The sequence below is a fragment of the Fundulus heteroclitus genome, chromosome 10 (genome assembly GCF_011125445.2).
Source record: "Fundulus heteroclitus isolate FHET01 chromosome 10, MU-UCD_Fhet_4.1, whole genome shotgun sequence".
Lineage (NCBI taxonomy): Eukaryota > Metazoa > Chordata > Actinopteri > Cyprinodontiformes > Fundulidae > Fundulus > Fundulus heteroclitus.
Genome location: NC_046370.1, coordinates 3,441,129 through 3,457,444, shown reverse-complemented (window position 1 = coordinate 3,457,444; position 16,316 = coordinate 3,441,129). Strand labels below are relative to the sequence as shown.

The 16,316-nt window shown below is 41.2% G+C and overlaps 1 protein-coding gene across 1 annotated transcript in view; it reads left to right on the top strand.

The window, feature by feature from the left end:
* The window catches only part of svild (supervillin d), a 76,488-nt gene continuing 60,172 nt past the window's right edge, over positions 1-16,316 (top strand). The window contains exon 1 of the mRNA XM_036141802.1: positions 1-104. The gene's annotated coding sequence lies outside the window, so the exon portion shown is untranslated. The remainder of the gene's footprint in view (positions 105-16,316) is intronic.

The window sequence follows — 16,316 nt, the reverse complement described above, 5'->3', positions numbered from 1 at the left end:
CCCTCCTTGGGTCAGCTCAGATCTGCCTCCCTGCAGAGTCACCAGAAAGAGGTCAACATTTGGGACAGGGCTGCACCAAACCCCAGCTGTGAAAACAAAGCGAGGTAAAAGTGTCAGGAAAGTTGAACCAAAAAACCCTTTGTCCCTCAGTTCCGTGGTGGAAATTGTTCCCGTAGTTCACCACAGATTACATTATTTGAGTTTGCTCAGACAGGCTTTGGGATCGGCCCCTCTGTCATTCTGCCCCCCGGCAATGCAAATAGTGTCTGGTTTATTGGGCAATGTGCAGGTTTCTAAGCGAGGGCCTGTAGGACGTTGTGACAGATTGATAACCACCAATTACAAAGCAACAGCTCTGCTGGATCATAGCAATTACAGAAAAATGTATAGGAAATATACAGCCCTGCGTTTCCTTTTCAACAGCTGTAAAGCTATCAGGGGTTTAAAAAAAAAAAAGATATCTGGAAATCTAGTCCATGTTCTCATCTCCCGCTCAGGGGTTCTCCTGCCACTGTTTCACCACACCAGAGAAGAAATGTGGATCAAAACAGAGAAAACACAATTACTCACACTTTAAGTATGAGTAATTGTATTGATCAACTTTCTATAAACCGTCTTCTCTGATGGATGCATGTAGATTAAAGGTGCATAGCATCGTCATTTGACTTTCTCAAATTTATTTGTCAGTAGCTCACTCTGGTTGCATACGCAGTTTTTATGAAATATTATCTCGTCCTGCTGGCGTCTGAAATGTTATTTTGGTGTTTTATGCTTTTTGTTTTTGCTCAATTTCGTGTTTATTTGCGAGATTAACGCAAGTACGTACCACGCAGCAGGGGTTAAAACGAGGAAGCGGCTAACGGCTATTAGCACCTCCCAGGAAAACAATGAAGAATGGTCCAAGATCTAGCTTTTGAGAACGCATTGTGCATAATATTATCTACTACCTTTTTTAAGCAGGGAGTGATTGTACGTATACAGTTGAGTTTCAATCCAACTTTATTTATAAAGCCCTTTAAAAACAAACAGACCAAAATGCTGTATATTATAAAAGCACAAATGCATAGAGATGAAATTAATAAGACGCAAACACATAAGACGGATAAAGCCCAACATTAAACCAACACCCTATTAGGTATTGCAAGCCTTTTTTTTCTTTGAAGATTCTGAGCCCGTCAGGGAGGAAGCCTCCCTAAGCCTGCAGGGACAAGCTTGGGATCAGCTAGAGAAGGCGTAGCCCCTCTGAAGTTCTGCCTGGTTCTCGTCACTGACTGGAGCAGCAGGTCAGCCGATCCAAGAGAACCAGGGAACAAATATGACTGACAACTCAGAGATGCATACAGAGGAATTTTAAAATTAATCCTAAAATGTACAGACAAAAATGTGAGACGTGTGCAGACTTATGCGTGTTCGGTTAAAAGACGTGGGGGTGGAGGACCTACGGACTCCAAAATGCAACGGGTCGCAGTAATGCAGCCGTTGTGTTACAAAGCCATAGATTAGCGCTTCAGAGTGGCCGTCTTCAAAGCACACACCGCCTACTAGTGGCGTGGCAGAGAAATACAGTTTTTAGCATTTCTACTAGTGTTTGAGTACAGAGATGTCAAATAAAATGTTGGCATGTGGACTCCTTAACAGAAATAGAAGAAACTATTCTGTTTTCAAACGTTCAGGGCCTCACTCCTTTACAACCTGAACTATTTGCCCTTTACAACAGCCAGCCAGTTCTCTGCAACAAGTGGGGGAGGGGGCACGGCGTTCCCCTGTGAGGGGAAAAACTCTAGGCTCTCTGGCACTTTCTGTTTGCGTGTCATTCTAAAGAACTTCGGACTGCAGAAAAGGAATGACGGGAATGGGGTTGGGTGGTTTTTTTTTAAAACCGTAACATTTTAACATCTTTGTACACATTTATTCTGGAAACTAGCCGACGTCTACGTGGGACTTATTTAAGCACATTGTGAAAACTAAACGAATGCACACAGGTGACGCAACAGCTGCACAAATAAAAGTATTTGCAAAGGTTTAATAGCTTCACTTTGGTCCAAAGTAATCTTTGGGTGTGTATTTCTACCCTTTGCAGAAAGAATTTCATCATTTTGATGCATTTGAGGCAACTGTAAGTTTAGGAGCAAATGTTACATTTTCCCTTCACAGAACCAACCTCTGTGAGCCGTCGTATCCAGAGGTTATGGTATTTGAAGCTTTCCAAACAGTCGTTTTCCTGCTCCAAGGCATCCCAGCTGCGTGCGTTGCAACAGGTTTCTGGCAGCTCTCCTGACTCTCTGTGTTGTGCGAATTAGCTGGAAGAAATCTGCTGCGTGGGTTTGTAAAACATTCGTATAGAACAGAATATTGTAATATTGTTACAAAGGGGTGAAATTCAAGTGTATCAGCTGCAAGTTAGGTAAAACGTCCACAACAGAAAAACAATACTTTACATTTATTTAGTAAGGCATACTCAGGATAAATGGAATGTGCAAATGTACAGGTGTGGCCTGTAAGGGTTCAAAATAAGACTTACTTATACAACTTTAACTTAATTTTGTTTGTACAGAGTGCATACAGAACGAAATTTCGTTGCTTACAGCTTACGACAGTGTAATGACATTGCAGGTGGAATAAGGCAACATTACAATATAAAGTGCAGCAGTGATCAGATGTAACAATGCAGGAGAAAAACAGTGCAAGAACAGTGTGCAGAATAATGTTCAGCCATTGTTTATGAGCAAAAATAATGGTGCAAAAAGGCATTTGTATGGAAAAGTACGGTGCAGTGCAAAACTGCAGTAAACGTTGAGTTATGTGCTATTCAAATGGATAATAAAAGTTTGGCAACGTTGGTAGTGCCAAAATAATGATGCAAGCATGTACAATATACAATAGTGCGTTAACCCCCCCCCCCCCCCCCCCACCGAAAAATAAACAGCAACAGACCATCTACAAAGAATGCAGTTAACAGGCATGTAAACAATATTTATTTTGGTGGGAGTCTGAACTTTTGTATTCCTGCACTGAGTGCGACGCCACATGTTGTCTTGCTATCGTTGCTGTGATTGTGCACACAATTGGAAGCATGTTTTTCTTGCATTTTCTTCCCATAATGTATAAGCTCCAAACAAAGAGCTTGTTGTTGTTGATGATGAGCAAAGGTTATCTTGTATTAATCGCCCAAACCACTTTTGTCAGTCAGGAGGGGGTTGATGTAGCAGGAATCTTGTTTTTAAACCCAGGCAAGAGTTCCTCCAAATGGTGTATGACTGTGTCCCAGATGAGGGCCGCCGACGCTGCAGAGACATGTTTTCTTCTGCACGGGATTTTTTTTTTTTTTTTCAGCTTATCATAACCAGGAAATAGTCAGGTTTCTGATCCTGGACAACTAATTCTGTTGAAATACGCACATTTACAAAGCATACGAGGCTTTGTGTTACAGTCCTTGTATCGGTAACGGCTGTGCAAAGTCAAGAAGAACTGAAAACAAGAGTGTTGCTCAGAGGTTTTATCTTGCTTCGTCACTTTTTCACAAATATGAGCCACTTTTCATTTTGCAATGTGTGGTCAAACTGCACAGCATTACACTTCTAAGGCTGTGTTATTGTTCTCATCTTCCTGCGTGAGTCACCCCAAGATTTTTCCAAACTAACCCCAGATTGAATACTTCTCCCTCTCTGTGAAGTCATAGCCCTGCAGGAAAAGATCCTCATAAGCGTGTTGTACAACCTCCTGATAATGCTATTTTGGATTTTATGGCGTCTAATTTGTAACTTTTTGATGAGCCGTTATTACCAAGAGCACAATATATGATGTTGCACCAAATGCTATTCATTATCGCACACTCACTACTCTGAAGTAGTATACATACGTTTTTATCCCTGCAGCTCTGGTCTACCTTGGGATGTCCACATCAGAATGAGTGAGGCGTGTCTGTCTTTGTGTGCATGGCTTGCAGCATTATACTACAGGTTGTGCACAGAACGCACGTGTATTTAACAAATCAGAGTACTCCCATGACAGTTTTACATATTTTTCCACTTTTACAATGGCGTTCATCTCAGCTGCTGCAGCACTGTGTCTGTCTGTCATGTGACTTGCTTTGTCATCTACTCTCCGGTGTCCATGGGTGCTCCAGAAGAGTCAACTGCACAGGAGCAGCTTAATCCGCAGTTTTTTTATTTTTTATTTTATGAAGCAGCAACAGTTTCTTCTGAACATTATTATCCATAAATGCTGATGTGAATGTGCACATAAATAATTAATAGCATAAATGATCAATAAGTCATATCAAAACAGAAAGGAGAAAAATGTTATTAGTTGCGTTCAATCAACATTTTCTAATGTGTATTTTGAAGTATCGCACTAGAAAAGGTTGATGGAAACGGCAAAATTCAAAACAGTATATGCGCTAAAGAGGAAATGCATTTGTCTAATTAGTTCTGACGTTGTGAACATTTACCTCACATGACTGATCAGCTATTTCTGCTGCCGCTGTCTTCCTGAAGGGCTCCCATAACAATTGAAAACAGGTCTGGAAGCAGCAATAGGTACGTGTGGACCGACAGCGAGACTCGAGCATTTCTTAGTCTTATCAGTAAATAAAAACAATAAGTTATAGTCATTAAAATCTTGCTCCACCACTGATCTGTGTTCTGTGCTAGTTAGCAACTACTACTTCCTGTTTATAGCAACATAATGTCAACGTTTGCCGTTATGTTGTAAAAAAAAGTGTTGCCTTGCCTGGTTAATTCGCTACAAACCAGTGGATGGAAACATGTCCGAGTCACATTTTCTTTTTTGCGTCATTTTGGGTTCACCAAAATTCCAAAAGTTGCACAAGAATTGGATAGAAAAACAGCTATTGTTAGTATAAACTGCACTGCATGAGCCAGAGTAAGACGTATGCTTTATCGGGACTGGTGGCATAGGGGTTAGAGCAAGGAGATTGAGAGTTGAGTTTGAACTCAGTGTTTGTGTGTTCTGTATCTGAAAATAGGTCGCTAAGGTACACCATAACATGGCCTGGGCTTCCCTTAAAATATGTTTTGAATTTGTTGATAATTATCGATATCAATCAATATGATTTCCATTTTATCCTTTTTTTTTTCTCTATAATCCAACCCTGGTATATCTGTTGTAATGAAAAACGGTTTGAAGCAACTGCACAGCGCCTCCACTTGGTAAGCAGGTGTTTTATGAGAGAAGGTAGTGTTTTCTTGGACTCTACCGTAAAGCTACAAAGTTTTCAATAAATGGCATTGATTTTCTTTCAAATGTAGCATAGTAGCGAAACCCTGCATGAGTATTCGTCAAATCATAACTCGCTCTTTCCTTTTCCGATGTATTTTGGCCGCGTTGTATTTGATGTAAACGTTTAAAATTTGTGAAATCGCTGTGATGTCAGAAACAGTTTTTTGCTGAGTTGAAATAGTCGAATGCTCACCAACAACCTGAAGAAGAAGGACGTCATTCAATCATTGCTACGGAGGCTTTTCCTCCCTCCCAGTGAGGTCTACCCAGAGCATTTCTCAGCTCTGAGCTGTACAGCACTTGGCTCTTATTTAACAGTTATATAAAACCTGTCAGCTGAACTGTAAAAGTTGGCTGCAGTAATTTAGACAATAACCACCCACACATCACCATCCCTCCCTCTTTTTTTTTTTTTTTTTTTTGGGTCCATCTTTTTTCTCGTTTGCTCTCTGTTACAGTTGAACTGGTCCAAGAAGTCCTGCAGTATAAATATTTACATAATGCAGAAGGGAAATGATAGTGGGAGAAAAAAAAATGATGTCCACGGGGAAGAGGATGAGGGGCCACCCTCAAGCTGAGACTCATTTCTAAAGCTTCTTGCATGACACTTCTGTTTTCTGTGGACACAAAGTAGTTCCCATTGCATAAATGCACTCCATGCAATGCAGCATTTGCACTATTTGTTGCATTAGAAATTCAGTTAACACCACCGATGACTAAAAACAAGCAGCAGATTGAAAACAAGTGAATTAAAGGGCAATGCTTTCCATTTGTCTGCTAAGCGTTCGTTGCCTTAATGCATAACCATGTTGGTAACAGATGTTGCCATTAAGCATCAATGAATAATACATGGCTGCGCTAATGTATCATTGGTAAACCATGTGCAGGCATCAGGCTTTCAGTGCAAATTGGAAAAGGGATTAATAAGCAATCTAAACGGAGCACAGTGGGATGACAGTTTCTATTTGAATCCTTATTTTCACATCCTGCAACTTCTGCAGTTGTGTCTACATAAATCTGGTTTCTGCTTTAGTGTTGTTGAAAGAAAATTCAGGTTAAAGAAAACTGTGTTTGGTTCTGGACCTTAAGGCGTGGCCCGGTATGAGACTCGCATGGTACCATGGTAACTACATAAGAACTCTACTGCTGCTAAAGTATATTATACTAATTATTAAAACAATGATAACATTGTATATGTCATTATTTTAATTTTGTGATGCAGACTAAAAGAAAACTTTGAATATGCAATAATTTTGTTTTTGTAAACACTTATGATGTAAAATGTTACATCCTTTTGCAGCTATGCACTTTTTAACATGACACTAGGACTGTGACATACTGATATTGTTTTTTTGGCTGTCTGGTTGCTGACTGTTGCTAATAACAGTAAAATGTGTCTTTTAAAATAAGCATAGGGAAATGTATTGGCCTTTTTTCAGCCAGCTGACCTGCAGAGTTCTCCGCCCCCTTCAAAGAGTTCAGAGAGCACACGTTCTTTTTTTAATAACTTGCAGCTTTGGTTAAAAAAAAAAAAAAAAAAAAAAAAGTGGTTGGAAAGTTGAATTTTAGTAAAGGGTTGAGTTTGAATTTAGTGTTTGTGTGTTCTGTATCTAACAATAGGTCATTAAGCAACAGCATAAAATGGTCTAGGGCTGCACTTTAAATATACGTTTCGAATTTTTTGCTAATTATCGATATCGATCAATATGATTTTATATTTTATCGATTATCTTATTATAGTTTATATATATATATATATATATATATATATATATATATATATATATATACTATATATATATATATATATATCTATATATAGATCATATATAATATATATATATATATATACTATATATATATATATATATATATATACTCGTCCACCTCTAACCACACTGCAGCATTGGGGCCGGTTTTATATATTTAACTAATATACCAGGCATTTAGGCAAAATTGATCTGCTATGAAGTGAAATGTTTGTAATTTGAACCGAAATGTAAAACTTAAGTGTTTAAACCTGTCTGTGATTAAATGGTTAACACACTCCTGTTAATGCTGTATTTCGCCGTTACCATATCCCCCTGCAAGACAGCAGTAACGCTCTCCCCCCCCACCTCGGGTCAGTTGCATTCCAGCTGGCCAGATGGTGTCTGCTCTGCACGGTGGACACCAGAGAGCCAGGAGGGAGAAACCCCACCAGCAGGATTCCCTGGACGAGACATTCCACCCCAATGATTTCCACCGCTCCTTTTTTCTTTTCTTTTTTTTCCCCCCCCCCCCCCTGCGTTCAGTTTTGCTCTTATTTTACAGACAGACGTTCTGGGAACAGAGTTCACATTGAGGCGTTGTTGGCGCGTGGAAAAATCTCATTATGGTTTCTTTGGGATGACAGCTCTGTTGTTACTCAGCAGTGAACTCTGAAAGGAGAGTGACAGTAGAAGAGTAGAAATAGCCCACTTTTTTACAGACGGTGCTCACCGCAGCCAAAAATCTGGTTCCTGTATAAAAGCCCGAACAGAGTTGTTGTCAGAAGTGTGGTAATTGTTGGCCACGTTTGCTTTCATTGGAAAATAGGTTGTTGTCATTCATTTTCTGGCTAGTGAGAGTTTTTGCTTTAACTTGTCAAAATGCATATTCACATCTAACAGAAAGAAAATACAGTAAAGCACCGACATGAACGAGAGTAAATAAGGAGCACAGTACCAGTGCTTTAATAAAGTCTGCTGTCAAAAGCCATTGTTCTTGTACCTTTTACCATTAGGAGTAAGAAAATTAATGCAAATGCAGCTTGAAGGGGGGGAAGCTGTTGATTCTGCATAACGATATGAAACTTAAGAAGATGTTGGTAGAATGGTAGCACACTGGCTCACACTGAATACGGTCTAAATACAATTGCACTGCTGCAAGGAACCCATATTATTAAAAATCAATGTGTACACCCACATCAGCCACGTGCGGTCGAGGGTCCGGTCACAAAGGCCATGCGGCGCTAAACCTGACCCTAGCCTTATGGATTTCGCTCCGCCTAGCTCCACTCACATCCATCTGGGGCAGATCAATAGGAATTGCCTTTTTTGAAGGCTGGGCCTTATCAAAAATTCTTGCATATGATTGGATAAGCCACTTGTCTGTCATCTTTATCGATATGCTATTTCAACCACTCACACCGAAGCTAACCCGTGACGCTGTAAGAGCGACACAGGAAAAAACAAAGCTTTTTTTTTTTTTTTTTTAAATGTGTTTGCAGCTCTAGTGGCACGCGTTTTATTGACAGTTAGCTGACAGGAAGAGGGGGGAAGACAGGCGGCAAAGCGCTGCGGGTCAGAGTCGATCCTGGGCCGACAGCGTCGAGGACTAAAGGCCTCCTAATATGGTTCGCGCTAACCAAAAACAAAACTTGCCAAATCCGGTCGGGAGAAGGGCGAAAACATCGTTCCCACCAACAAAAGCCTTCAGAGCCGTTCTCTGATGTTCTTTTCATGAAACAATATTAGGTAGATTGGACAACACGGAAGAAATAGCAGCATCAATGTTAACACTTGCTTCCTTGACGAGCCGCCATTGCTGTCTGAATCAAAACAGTCTCGCGGTCGCTTCTCCACTACGTCATATCTATGAAACTCCAGCCCTGCGTCCTGATTGGCTGGACAATAAAATTGGTTGGAGAAATCACTCTCTATGGGCGATGTCCCAGATGGATGTGAGTGAAGCTAGGCGGAGCGGCATACAGCTGGCTAGAGTCAGGTTAGTGCGGCGCTGCTAGAAGAAGGAAGTTCGACCGGACGCCGCTGCGGTTACCAGATAAAGCTCCCTTAATGTTACGAGCCAAACGGGAAACGTCAGGCTCTAGACATGATAATGTTCAGGTGAATTTCAAAATAAAATCACCCCACCAACTTCCGCTGACTTGACTACTGTGCACACAATGGCGACACAGAAACAGGAGGAAACGGAGTCGCTTTTGGAGGATGAAACAGGATATTTATGCACACTAACGGGTTTAGCCCCAAAAAAACGAAAACCATGGCTGTTTTCTAATAATTTATGAAAGGACCGTGTGAACTTCTGTTCACATGGTCCGTTTCTGTAGCTGGACTCGCAGCTGGCCGCTGTTTCCCTAGGAGCAGTGTGAGTGGAGGTTTGCGTCGAACCGGATCAGGACCGGAGCCCACACTGTAGTCGGTGTGAGCCCCGGGTTGTGGTTTCAATTGTAGCTCTTTAGCTACATATTTTGGTTCTTGCTTGCATGGAACGTCTGACAGACAGGCATCCAACTTACTGTGTCTGGTGTGTGTGTGTGTGTGTGTGAACGGTATTTGTTTCTGTACATGCATATGATCCCATTGCTAGATAATGCACCATAGATCCCACCCTTCCTTCTCATCCCGCGGGCTACCCTGATTGCAGTCTTGTTGTTCCTCATTCCCTGATGTTTTGTTGCATGTCTGTCAGTTTGCACTGCTGTGTGTGTGTGTGTGTTTGTATGCATCTGTTTGTTTGCTCTCCCCTACGTCACATTTAATGGTTCCTGTGAAAGCGGCGAACGGAAAGCCGGAGGACTGGGGACAAAGAGCCGGCCTGTAAACGGAGGGGAAAGCACACGCTGCTCAGATGTGTTTAACGTCGAAGCTTTACAGAAGGCAGGCAGCGCCCTTTGCCTTTTTGTCTCTGCGGTGACAGACACCCGCTCAGGCCCCCGAGCGGGTCAGCAGGTTTCGGCCGTGTCGGTTACGAAGGCAAAGCCCAAGGCAAGCATGAGTACCCTCAGGGGGTTGTTATGTCAGCGGCCTTTCGGGTGACCGGCTGCAGTCAGCAGGACTTCTGGTAAAAGGGATTTAGGGGGTTTGTGTCTCCGTGAGGGAGAGATGGGGAAGAGGGAGGGAGGGATGGATTACTCTCAGGCCCTGACTTTGCTCCCTCCTCTTCCTCCTCCTCCTCAGAAGTTGACTAAAGGCCTGCTACATCCTGGAAACACATGCTCACCCAAAGCCTTTGCTGTTCAGCGTTATTTTATCTCCTTCCCTCTTCCTCGCTCCTCTGACCTCTGGAGCTCGCTTCGTTCTGATGTACACGCGTGACCGCTTCCTCTGAGCTCCGTGTTTCCTCTCGTGTTTTTTTTTGGTTTTTTTTTTTTATCCATTTCCCCGTGCAGGCTTGTGTTCCTCCTCCTGCTGCTTTTCCTTCCTCTGCCACTTAATCCTCGTCGCTCCTCTCTTCCCTCCTTGTCGTTATGGCTGAAAGGTCGAGTGGAGTCCAGTCGTTTGAAAGAAGAGCTTGTCCCGTAGCAGACAGACCCCCACCCCCCAGTCTGAATCATCCTTCCTCCCTCTCTATTAATGAACGCCCTTTTGTCGTAAGCCTCTGAATTTTCAATTAAAGCGTCGTTCCACCGGTTGGGTGAGGCAGTGCCCCGACCGCCTTTTAGTGCACAAAGATTAGTTTTTAATGAGAAACACGTTGGCCACTCTGCATGTGGCTGATTGCTGTATCAGGGTGGCTTAAAAACCGATGACTCGTTCTTCCTCTCTCCCCTCCCTATGCCTTGTTTGTGTCATTGTGATTTATTAAAGCCAGCGCTTGATGCTCACTCATAAGTTCGGTGGGTGAACGTCGGCCTGTTTTTTTTTCAGCTCAACATGCACCAGTCTTTTTCAGCCCGCTAAATATCGATGTTTTTGTTAAACGTCAACGGTTAGTGGAATAAGATGGATAATATTGGGAAAGGTGATGTCAAATTGCTGTAAAATAGTCTTTTTTTGCTTATATTTAAAAGAAAATAGGAAAATTATTGATTTAAACTCTTTCCCTGTTATGTTAACAGGTGCAGCTAGCATAACAAAACCAGCGGCCTCTCTGTGTATATTCTACAAAAAGGTTGATCCTCACCTTAGCTATGAGATTTCCTTAACGCTGCCAGCTTTTCTAAAAATTTGGCTCCTTCCCTGACAGGCATAGATTGAAAGAATAAAGCAGGCCAATTTAAACCAAAAAAACCCCCCCACCGAGATGTTTTCATTGTTTCCTGGGTAATGATGGACGTGATAAATACGAGGTGTAAAAAGAAAAAAAAAATGCATTCATCTATTGTCTTCTGCTTATCTGAGATTAGGTTGCAGGGGCAGCAGGTCCAGGAGAGAAACCCAGACATTCCTCTCCTCAGCGACATCCTCCAGCTCATTCTGGGAAAGGCCAAAGCGCTCCGGGCCAGACGAGATGTGCAGTCCCCCCAGCAAGTTCAGGGTGTCGCCCAAAGGGAGACGCCTGGGGGGAAGGGGGGGCATCCTGCTCAGATGTCCAGACCACCTCAACTGACTCCTTCTACTGCAGAGAAGCAGCAGCTCTGCAACAGACCGGATCAGCGGCCGCTTTCCTGCAGATGTAGCCTCAGTCCGTCTGTCCTCGTCTTTTTCCGTTCTTCTATCACCGGTGAACAAGACACCAACTTACTTAAACTCCTCCACTTGAGTGGACCCCCCCCCCCCCCGACCCAGAGGGAACAATCCACCTTTTTCTGGTTGAGGGCCATGTAAAAAAATAATTTGAATTTATTGAGATGGGAATATTTTCAATTTAAAAAGATGTATATATAGTTTTCCTTTTTTTTAATTTTTGAAAAAATCAGAAGGCATTTTATAAAGTTAACCAGGTGTCCCGTACGCTTAATTGAACTCATCTGCGTTTCTTTTCATGATTCCTGAAACTAGCTGAAAAGGTCTAAGATCTGGCTAGCCCTAGTAACAAAAATGCATCTATTTTTTTTTGTTTTGTTGGACAGAGACCCGGTTTGCTCTGTGAAGCGAAGTTTCCACTCTCCACCTTCTTCCCTCAGGAGGAAAGTGGGTCAGCTTCTGGCCTTTCATGCAGTTTCCTCTTGTTTTGTCCAGCGCTGCGTCTTAATGGGTCTCTGATGTCTGTGGGAACTTTTAGGTGGATTCCTGAGGGCTAACCGTGGCCCGCGTGTTGTCAACATACAAACCAATAATAAACCCTCACCAAAAGCTATTTCAGGTGTTCGACCATTATGCGGCTTTGTCTATTTTAAACCATGAATGCATTAAAATGCCTACAGTTTCAGGGCTAAATCCCTCAGATATCACTTCAGGATTTTAAGTTGAGTTTGGAAAGATCAAAGAAGACTGGTTAATTATTGCCCACTCAATGGAAGCCTATTTAGAGTAATGGAAGTAGCTTTATTTAAAGGTTAACATACTCCCCTGGCGCCATGGCTGTTGTCTTTTAAATAATAAATTGTGGGAAGCTGAGGTGCTCTGTAGTTGAAGACAAAATGTTTGCCTACAAAGTTCTTTCACGCTTGTTTGAGTTTCTCTTTGTTTCCGGGCTGCAGGTCACTCACCTGGTAAAATAAAGAGGGTTTTGTTTTATTGTTCTACATTTTAAGACATGCAGGCTCTTCCATGCAAATTTGCTGTTTCCTGGGGGGGGGGGGACTGTGGCTGCATTCCTGTTCTGTCATTCTTGTGCGAGCATGCCAGTCCTGCAGGAAAAACAGTTTGTTGGGCAACAGGTCAGTGTTTGCCCTCAGGCGGCTTTCTGCCTGGTCTTTATCTTGACCTGAAATATTCATTTGGTTTGGTCGGTTTCCCTCTTTAGGTATGAATAAGAAGCATTAATGATGGATATTTAACTTTATCTTTTTTTTCTTTTTTTTTAGGTTTCTTTAGGCATTTTAGTTGACATTGCAATTTTGTAATGAGTAAAATATTACTGTAAAGACAGTGGACGGATGGTGTTGCAAATATCCCACTTCTTGTGTTAAACCACTCTGTAACCAGAGATAAAGTTTGAAGAATTTTATCTGGCCTGTGCAGAAAAAGGAAACGACGCTGTTGCTTAATGGTCCGAAGTCGTCTTTTCACAGGGAAGTAAATTTTGGGTATAATTTAGAAACCAATGTCCCAGAGCCTGGACTTAAAGCAATGTGGATTCTGTGCTTCTCCACTCTGCCTCCGGAGTGAAGTTTCCTCAGTTGGGGATGATTTGTGATGTCTGCTGGTTCTGGTCCACACTACCAAAACTGCTTGCAGTAAGCTGACATTTCTCCATCCATCCATCCATCCATCCATCATACCCTAGCAGGGTTGGTTATAGGACAAGAGGCAGGGTACACTTTGGACACTTTGGTCACTCACCAGTCTATCCCATGACTTCTATCAAAACTCCTTTTTTTTTTACATTGTTCTTATGTAACGTTCTAATTCTCTGAGGCACTAAACTTTAGGTTTTTATTAGCTGTAAGCAATAATCATCAAAGTTAACAGAACTTAATTCTCAAAAGATATATCTCAGTAAATCAGAATATTTTCATGTTTTCAGAGTCTACTTGTGTCTCCCGATGCATTTTATAAAGTAATATACATTAACTAAAATCAAGTTTTTAACTTCCTTCACCCTAAAATGGTCCATGACAACGAATCAAATGCACGAGAAAGGATGATGTGCTAATCTTGTGGCAGTAACTTCTCATTGCCAGTCATTATTTGGTCTAACTGATATTTTGTATTCTTTTTTTTTTTTTTTTCAGCTGTCAAGGTTTGTCTGTATTCATTTGTTGAACGTTTTCACAGGAAGCGATAAAGCAAAACGAGACGCTTTGGACTCTTAAATTTTCTTTTTCAAGATACAGATGTTTAGTGCTTACTCATTCATCCTCATGCTGCAGTACGTTTTTTTTTAGTTAGTTTTTTCCTTCTTTTTGTTCTAAATGCAGAATTGCATTGGTGTCAAATATTAACTTGTTCCTCTCGATTACTGCTGTGTTCATTTCAATAGGCAAGACCCTATCTATAGCAGCTGGTGAAACTGCTAAACTAGTGCTGACTAATGCTGGATGCTATAGTAGGAACTTCTTACTTGACTTTTTTTTTTTTTGACTGGTTGGATTTCGTGTCTTGATTCGTCATGTTTGAGCCCTCTCAGTGGTTTTGTCACATCTGCATATGTGACAAACTGCTGCTGGTAAGTTCACGACAATCATTATGCAATTTCAAGTAATTGCTTGTAACCGCCGGACCTTTATTTTAGGGGGTGGGGTGTTTAAAATTTGAATGGGTGTATTAAAAGAGGAAATTCAAACATTATCTGCCTGTTAAAACAAGCTTTCTCGTTGCCTCCGCCTGCCCTGTTCTCTTCATATGTTTTTTTTGTATTGCTGTGTTCATGGGTAACTTCCGTTATTAAACAATCTCTTGTAGTGAAATGCTTTGGTTATGGTCAGGAAGTGACAGATTGGGCCTTTGTTGAGACAGATCTTCCTCTGAGTGACAACTCCCTGTGGAGCAACAGAAAGTCTGATCATCTGTTAGACTTTACCTGCCCACTTCCCAGTCACATGCACATGGATGACATGCATGAATTAATGCGTTCATCATAAAGGCTTTTGTGCATTTTCTCTTCATAACCCCGCATAGAACTTTCTGCAGGCTACCATTTGCTGTATTTCTTCAGAAATAACCTTAAATAGGTAAATTCGGCACCAAAACGCCGTGCAGGGTTTCGTTGCTGTTAATTTCCTAACACAGCAAATATTCTGGATGCGTCCCCATTTGCTGAGAGGAGTGAGATATGACTCACCACTATGTTTTCAGTCCCCTCTTTGTTTCTTAAAATAACCGTGGCAGCTTCCAAACAAAGCACCCTAAACGCTCTGGGTCTAAACAGCCGGACCCAAGCGGACTGTGTAGCACTCCTTTTATAGGTAGACGCCTAGGTGATTATGTAAGTGTGCATAGTCCTGAAATCATCGCCCGAGCTCAGGAGCTCTTGCCTTCATAAGGCAGTCCATCGACGTTGTTTTGGAGTAAGATTCAGTTTACAAGAACCCTTAAGCGTCTAGTAACAGCTGTGTGCAGCGACTGTTTGTGTTGTTTTATAAAGTCGTTTGTTGGCTTGATTCCTGCTTTGCTTATCCAGCTTGTTGTGAGGTCTTTTTTTCCTGAGAGTCTCTAAATGTTAAAGGTTTCAGCCATACTTGGGATTAGTGGTGAAGCTGAAGGGGGGGTTCCTAGTTTTCCTAAGATTGGTGTACTTTTTTTTTTTTTTAATGGACATTCTTGCTTTTGCTGTTGTAAATAGGTGCCATCATACCAACTTGTACAATATATAGCTTTGAAATTGCCAAATTTTCTTTGATCGGTTTTGATAATTCAGAAGTTGTTTGTTTTTTTAACTCCTCTTTAAACTTTTGCTACTTTTCACTTTTTTTCAGTTTGACCATTTTCAGAGGAGCATTGAGTCATTCCTTGAGCTTATGTGTCATTTTCTATTCATGAACTTTATTACTAAGGGAAGATGTGAACATCTAACCCCTTCAACATTTATTGCTTAAGCAGTTTTGGTTTCTTCTTGACTAACGTTCACAGGTACGGAAAGGAGACGTTTGCAAAAGGACGTTTTGCATCGATCGTACATCAGTTCATACCTCCATTACAGATGATTCATACCAATTTGAAAATAAAATTTTAAATCTTTGGATTTCAAAGTTAAATATGGTCTCTACAGTAAGGGAACATGAACATATGAATCCAATGAATAGTCTCTATGTGAAGCAGGTTGCTCATACACTGCAAAAATGGAACTAGAAATAAGTAAAATGTTCTTAAAATCGGTGTGTTTGTCCTTGATTTGAGCAGGTAAATAAGATGATTTGCCAATGGAATAAGATTTTTGCACTTAAAATAGGAACAATTCATCTCTATCATCTTACTATTAAGTGCAGGATGTCTAATTATATTATTTTAGGGGTAAAAATACTCATTCCATTAGCAGATAGTCTTATTTACCTGCCCAAATCAAGGATAAATACACTAACTTTAAGAACATTTTACTTATTTTTAGATCCGTTTTTGCAGTGTAGTTATTGTGGTTTGATCAGGGGTTGTGATCTGTCTTATGTTGTGTCGGCCTAATCAGAACCAGTAGATGGAAATGGATTGTAAGGCCCTGTGATTTTCCATTATGTGGAAAAACCTGAGTAGAATCACAAAATTTGGCAAAAAAGAAATCAAATCCACCAAAAAGGTCAGTCGCAGAATTTGTGAATTTGATCTAATTTG